General features: G+C 46.8%; 1 long non-coding RNA gene across 1 annotated transcript; it reads left to right on the forward strand.

Annotated features, from left to right (window-relative positions):
• Positions 1-395: 395 nt before the first annotated feature.
• LOC134476921 (uncharacterized) lies at positions 396-7,217 on the forward strand. Its single transcript, XR_010048750.1, has 2 exons — positions 396-479; positions 6,623-7,217. It is a non-coding gene; the product is annotated as an uncharacterized LOC134476921 (long non-coding RNA).
• The last annotated feature ends 396 nt before the right edge of the window (positions 7,218-7,613 follow it).

The raw sequence follows: 7,613 nt of genomic DNA on the forward strand, positions 1-7,613 counted from the left end.
GAACAGGAACATGGCAATTATATGTCTTGGGAAGAGGAAGGTTTAGGTAACACACAAGTTTAGATAAGAAGAAATCCTGTTTTCCTCAGCAGAGGATAGTCAAGTCTAGCAGTAATTAACAACCTTTGTTAGCTTATTTTGGCACCACATCTGTTATTTGTAGAGGGCAACAATGGTTAACATATCAATTAGTTAAGATTTTACAATTCTTTACAAAGGAGAGCATTGATTAACATATCAATTAGGTCACCCAGAAGGGGAAAGAAAACACACAGTAAGGCCAGTTACAGGGTTTGTTTTTTTTTTTTTTTTTTTTTTTTTTTTTTTTTTTTTTTTTTTTGGTATGATACAAACATAACGAAGCTATTTTTCCCAGAATACAACAGAGAGGAAGCAAAGTAGATAAGAAAAGACTTTAATGAGGGCAGCACAGAGGGAGTCATCACAGAGAAGGCTGTGGCAGCTCTCTGCAGACAAAGGTCAGGTTCTGCCTGATATAGGCTCTGATGGGGTAGGGCTCTGGGTACTGATGTGAGCAGATTTATTTTGTGAGAGTGCAGGGGATTGGGTAAACATAGTACATGCCTGAGCTTTAGCAGACTTTTGGGAGGGAGAAGCCATAGGGCCTTCTAGGAAGAAGGAGGTGTGCATTATCAGCACACAGCTTTGAACCATTGCCATGATGATTGTGCTGTTTCAGAAGGGGGACCTAACATTCCCCCATCTCTTTGGTGTTAGGGAGTCCTGTGGAGTCCCTGATTCCTGCTGAGAGGAGGCATTGTTGGGGCCTAGGGTAGAAGGGAATGGGGTTGAGGGACATGTTTCATCTGAGCTTGTGAAGTAGAGATGCTGCTCAGTAGCAGGATTTCTTTGGTAGTGAATGCCTGTATCTTGCTTGGATAAATCATGAGAAGAGACTGAAGGCACAGGGAGCAAAAAGCAAAAAAAATTGCTGTGGTAATTATAGGGTGCATAATGGGCTTTAGAATGGGAGCCCAGGACCCTAGGGAATCCCATTGTGAAGACCAAGGGGTGGCTTATAGAAAATATTGCCCCCCTCATATATCAGCTGCTAATTTTTTGAGTTTTTGTACCTGATTTTTGACCATATCTGATTGGTTGACAAAGTAGCAGCATTCTTCCCCCAGCATGGCATAGTATTCCCCCTTTTCTGCTGTGAGAATATTGAGTGTCCTTCCTTGTTGGAGAACTGCTGTGGGCAGTGAGTTTATCTGGTGTTGGAGTCAATTACCATTTTGGGTGTCTGAGTGTTGCAGAGTTAGGTAAAGGAATAGACTGAGGTAGAGGAGGAAGCTTATTATGTTTTATCCGGCCCGCAGATCAGTCCGTAGGCCTCGCCTGGAGAGGGGATGGGGATGAGGGGCTGGGCAAGCAAAAAGAATGACGAGGACAAGTTGACCAATTCCAATCAAGTCCCTTTATTCAGGAAGTGAACATGGCTTATATAGAGTCAAAGGGGATGTGGCTTTACAGGATGGGCCGGCTTGGATCTCCTCATATGCCTTGGGCCTATCAGACTAGCAGGAAGTCATACATAGGCACATAGGTAAGCAGAAGTGATGTCAACAAGAGGGGATTATGAGAGATGTAGGCTGACACACAAAATGCTCTCAGGTGGGAGGGGCAGGAGAGCAGCAGCCATTCTGAGCCGCTCCCTACACATGTTGACTAAGGCAATTGAGGAATGTAAACAGTAATAGTATTAATATGAAAAGTGTGATAACTGTAAGACTTTGGAGAACAGTGTATTATTTTGGAGTAGAGTGTTAGAGTACTTGCAAGGAAGAGGAGAAGTGTAAAGCCATACATAGGCCAAAATCACATAGGGCAGCAAAGCATTAGCATTTGTGTTATATTAATTGGAGATGGGTGGGGATTAATTGGATGTGAGGTCCATAAAGTCCCTTTAGTGTGTTTGGGGTCGAGATTCCCGGGCAGCAGATGTCTGGGTGATTTGAAACCAGCATAGGAATCCCCTTATTTTTATCACAGTTGGAGTTGCAAGGTATACCAGGTGAGGTCCATTTTACTTAGGCTGAAGAGCAGAAGTTGAATCTGTGGGCTTAGGAATTTTAATATAGATTAAGTCTCCTGGAGATAAAGAAGGATCTGGTGTGTGTTCCTTGGAGGGTTGAGGGAGGCAAAGATCTACATATTGTTGAAGAAGGTGTCAGAGGAACTAGAGAACCAGAATGTAGTCAGCTAAGGGAGGAAGATTAGAAGGTGAAGGCAAGTTTTGGAAGACAGCGGTCTACTTTACGTAAACTCAAAGGGCCTTACTGAGTAGGTGACCTGGGGAGAGCTTTGAGTTTTGCAGGTGACCAGAAGTTGGAGTAGAGAGAGGCAAAGCACATGTATATGGGAAGGAAGTATGAGTTAACTGGAGAACTTCTGTGCAGTAATGTGGAGGACTTAGCTCTGTATCTGTTGTAGGAGTGGGCAATAGGGTGGCTGCATGGAAGGTGTTTCTGGTTGAGCCCATGACAGTGGCATCTTGTATTATTTAGATGTACTTGTTGTAGCTGTTAGAGGGTCATTAGAGCTGGGAATGTCTTTTGAGAAATAAGATTGACTAAACGGTGCCATGAGTAGACTGTCACTGCCTTTCCTAAAGTGAACTTTTTGCTTCTTGTGTCAGGATGCCTGTCACTGTTATTGTCTGAAGGCCATCCTCTAACTGTAGTACCTAGCTGCTTTTGGGAGGTAGGCTATGGCCTTGAATGAAGGTCTTTTACTATGAGCCAGTACTCCCAAAGCATTATCCTTATCCGTTGTAGTGTAGAATAAAGGATATAGTAGGATTAGGAAGTGTAAGTGAAGAGGCTCTAAGGAGGGCCTCCTTAAGCTTAATGGATGTCCATTGGCATAGTGGGATTTAGGTGTTTTGAAAGAGGCCCTTTAGAGGTTTGGTATAGTGGCTGAGCTATGGAAGCAATGTTGGGGCTCCAGAGGTGAAAAAAGTCTGTTAGGCCTAAGAAGGATAGTATTTGTTGTTTTGTGACTGGTGTCTGTAAATCATAAAGGAGATTCATGGTCAGAGGTTATGGATCATGTGCTGAGTGTAAGTATGAGACCTAAGTATTTGACTTTTGGTGAGGCAATTTGAGCTTTGGAGCGAGAGACCTTGTATCTTCCACTACAGAGAAAGTTGAGTAAGGCAGCTGTGTGTTGTGTTGTTGTGGCATAGGAGGGGAGCAGAGTAGAAGTCATCTATGTATTGAATGACTGTAGTAGGCCATAGATTTATAGTTGTGAGATCCTTGGCTAAGGCTTGGCTAAAGAAGTGAGTGCTGTGTCTGAATTCTGGGAGTAGCACTGTCTATGTTAGTTGAGTAGACTGAAAAGAATCTGAATCCGTCCATGTAAACATGAAAAGGTCTTGGCATTCTGGATGTAAGGAGATAGGGAAAAATGTATTTTTAAGTCTAACACAGGAAAGTGAGAGGTACGTGGAGGATTATGAGACAGCATAGTGTAAGAGTTTGGTACCCCCGGGTGAATTGGGTTATTATACTGATAATAGCTCTGGGATTTGGATTAGGTGATAGGAGCTGTTAGATTTGAGGACAGGGAGAATAGGGTGTCATAAGGTGAGTGAGTGACTTTTAGAAACACATTAGTTAACAAGCAGCAGATAATAGGTTTGAGTCCCTGTTGATGTATAGGGTCAATTGGGTATTGGGAAAAGAAGGGGAAAATGAGGGGTGTTTGAGGTGAATTAGCAGTGGAGTAATGTGGGAGAGATGAGTGAGATTGGAGGTTTCTCAGACTGCAGGGTTGGTGAGGGAGGAGGGAAGGAGAGGGGCTGATGCAGGGGAATATGTTGGTGGGATTGGAGTATCAGAGCCATGGGGGGAGGGAGAAGGTATAAGAGAAATTGAGTTTTAGGAGTAGAATTTTTATCAAAAAGAGATACAGGACAGGTTGGTATAATAAGATAGATGTGTGTAAGGAAAGGGTTTGGAATCTGCAGTAGTAGGTTTTATCTGTGGAGGTCATGTCCCTTGGCTATCAACTCCTACAATGGATACTGTAGACTGGAAACATCAGTCTGAAAACTCAGGAAGAACATTATGGTGGCTTCCATGTCAACAAGGAAAGAGAAAGTTTAACCTGAGATGTCCAGTGATACTCAGGGCTCTGAGAGAGAAACCTCAGTGAGACTGTGGTCCCAAGCCCCATGAATCCTCAGCAGCAATGCTGAGCACATGAGCTGGTTATGAGTCCCAGGCAGCAGTGTTTTATCCTGGGAGGGCAGGGAAGGTGATGACTGACCTGCTCTCTGGAAGACTGCACATTTATGCTTCCAGTGTGACTATTGGTTGCAGATGGCACCAGTTCCCCAGTCATGGTTGCAGGTCAAGGCAGGCACCATCCAGTGTTGATTTTCTGCTGCACTTGAAGGATGATGGGGGAGTTTATATTTTTTTTCTCCATCCTGTGTTTTATCTTGAGTCTGGAGTGCCGCTCACTGCAGCTGCTGCTGCTGTGGTCATAAATTGGCTTTAGAGTTTTAACCTGGAATGCAACCTTTTGTATGGCTGTCCTGGAATGTTATCTTTTAAGGGTCATTGTCTATTGTTGAAGACATGGAACCCATATGTAAGAGGTCACCCTGGGGGGATTGAGGACCGAGATCTGGTGTTTTGGATTTAGTCTGAATATTTGGAGCTGCTTGGGAAATGAAATGAGAGTTTAGGAGGACTGCAGTGTCAAGTATGATAGGCAGGGAGATAGAGAGGAGGATGCAGAGTTGGGTAACAGAGGAGGAGCTCACAGTGGTGTAGTGCTCTGAGAGTAACTGTGAGATAAGGAGGAGGAGGTCAAGAAGGTAGGGGTGAAGAGAGAGCAGAAGGGGCCTCTGTGTGAGTTATGGAGACAGGGAGGTGACGGTATTTCATCTATGGGATCTGAGAAACAAGAGAGGAGAGAGTCAGGGTGGCAAGCTGATAAAGGAGGAGGACCTGTGAAGAGAATCAAAAGAATTGGGAGGTCTTTAAGGTTTGGATGAGGTCAGAGCATGCCCACAGCTGGACATAAGTGTTTAACCCCACTTGTAATTTTGGTAGTAAAAGTTATGTTACTCTTTTAATGTGAACCTCTTTGGCCTGAGAGTTTGTTTTATCCCCAGTGTATGTAATCACATCCCAGAGGAGTGGTTTTGCCCGGTAATGACAGATTAGTATCCATGTGTTCAAATTGGAAAAGTGAGCAGGGGGTTGGAAGGGCTGTGAGTTGGTGGAGAACGGTGACCTTCCAGTGAGGCACAGCCAGTAGTCCCTCAAGGGAGAAGAGCAGTTCCAACAATGACTTCTCTAGTCATCACCAGAGAAGACAAGGGGAAGTCCCAAAGGACACAGAGGTCTCGGGAGGATGTAGGCTAGTACCGAGGATTTCCTGACGTGGCCACGATTTGGGGCAGGCAACCCAAAGTAAAGTAGAGGGGAGGCTCACCTTGGACCTGTCTAGATGAAGGTCACTAATGAGTGTTGGCTAGAAATAGCAAGGCTGCGGAGTCCCTAGGCTCAGAAAGAGACAGACAGAGAAAGAGAGAGTCAGAGAGAGAGAGAAGGAGAGAGAGAGAGGCAGACAGACAGACAGAGACAGAGAGAGAAGAGAGAGAGAGAGAGAGAGAGAGAGAGAGAGAGAGAGAGAGAGAGAGAGAGAGAGAGAAGCAGAGAGGAAAGGTCCATAGGCCAAAAAGGGGCTCAGATGAGGGACAGACTCCCCAGGAGCCACACAACCTCCAACCACTGGAGTCATGGCACCAACTGATTGAGTGATTTGTACTTGATCTAGAGGAGCAAGAATATTAAAGAGAAGAGGCAAGTAGATTTTAAAAAAGAATTTAATGGGGGGGGGTGAAGGGAGTCACCACAGAAATGGCTGTGACAGCTCTCAAAAAGACAAAGGGCAGGTTCTGCCTGATATAGCCTCTGATGGGATAGGGCTCTGGGTACTGATGTGGGCTGATTTATTTTGTGAGAGTGCAGGGGATTGGTTCAACCTGTACATGCCTGAGCTTTGGCAAACTTTTGAGATGGAGAAGCCATTGGAGCCTCTGGGAAGGAGATGTGCATTATCAGGGCACAGTTGTGAATCATTGCCATGATGATTGTGCTGCCTCTCAGATGTGGGACCTAACACCCACCATCCCTAGTTCCACTCCAGAGGAGGCAGATGGGGACTTTCAAACCACAATAATCAGTAATGTAAACAAGACTGTGAGCAGCCTAGGAAACATGGAGGTAAACCCAGGGTATTGCTCTCCAGGCCATGGACAGTGGCCATGGGCAGGAGGGGAGTGGTTCCCCAATGGAACCCCAGGACCCCAGATTCTCCCTCTGAGGGTCCTGGGAGACCCCAGCCAGGCTCATCATGTGCCTGGGTGGGGGTCCCTAATGTCAGGGTGGGTGGGGGAGGGAGTTTGGGTACACACAGACTGCCCAGGGGGAGGTGTGGATGTGATGTGAGCTCACACTGCACTGTGGCTGCACAGCTCTGAGTTTGTCCAGAACACTGAGCGTTGCCCCCGAAATGATCTCTGTGTGTGGTGATTTCTACTCGGTGGACACTGAAGCCCTACTCTGCTTCCTTCTAGGGTCCCTGCCTCAACCTTCCATCTCTGCTGAGCCAGGCCCTGTGATACCCTGGGGCACGAATGTGACCATCATGTGCCAGGTTGATGGGGACTTTGAGATGTTCCACCTGGAGAAGTGTTCCACCAGGATTTCTTACAGTGTTCAGGATGAGAGGAGCACTTCATCTTTCCAGATGGAGGCCAGATTCCCCCTCACTTTGATGAATGCTGCATCTATCAGAAATTCTTTATCTGGTCTCCATGCAGGAAGATGCTGGAGCTGGTGGTGACTGATGCAGATATCACCCAGACCCCAATCCCCACAGCCTCAGCTGTGCCCTCAGGTTATCATTTATCTGGACCGTGTCCCAGCTGCCACCCTCTGTTTCCCATGCCCCCTCCTGACTCCAAGCCTCTCCCCTTCTCAGCTAACCTGTCCCCTCAAACTCCCTGCCCCAAGGGTGCAGGGGCTTATCACTGAGGCTCTTGTGGAGAACAGATGAAATGAGAGATTGGACTCTAGCACTTGAGTGTAGACCCTGGTCCTCTTCCTTTTCCTTCTGTTCGCTGTCTCGGCAAGTAAACAAAAAGCATGGGGACGGTGCTGCCCAGCTCAGCCTCCTGTGTGCAGAAAGCACTTTGTCCACAGGGTCAGAGCTCCTGTCACAGCTACATGTGGCCTCTGAGGCCTTGGAATGGGGCAGAGGGGCTGAGAATTTGACTTCTTCTTCACTTCAGTTTGGGGTGCATCAGAGGCCATAACCACACTGAGTCCTACTTAGGGCTGCACAACTGCAGGGTGATTCCCCTACAGAATGCTCTGGACCAGCTGTGGTGGAGCAAAGGTTGCTAAAGGACTAAGAGGGCAGCTGGGCTGGGAGGTTGCAATGCCTGTCCTGTCCAGCTCTGGCCACTGACTTCTCTTCACACTCCACCTCCCCAGGAGCCACAAAGGTGCCAGTGGACAGAGCGAGGGTGACATTAGGTCCCCAGCCTGCGTGTGCTCCTGGGA

The sequence above is a fragment of the Cavia porcellus genome, unplaced genomic scaffold (assembly GCF_034190915.1).
Source record: "Cavia porcellus strain 051 isolate PalLab524CR breed Dunkin Hartley unplaced genomic scaffold, mCavPor4.1 scaffold_7, whole genome shotgun sequence".
Classification (NCBI taxonomy): Eukaryota; Metazoa; Chordata; class Mammalia; order Rodentia; family Caviidae; genus Cavia; species Cavia porcellus.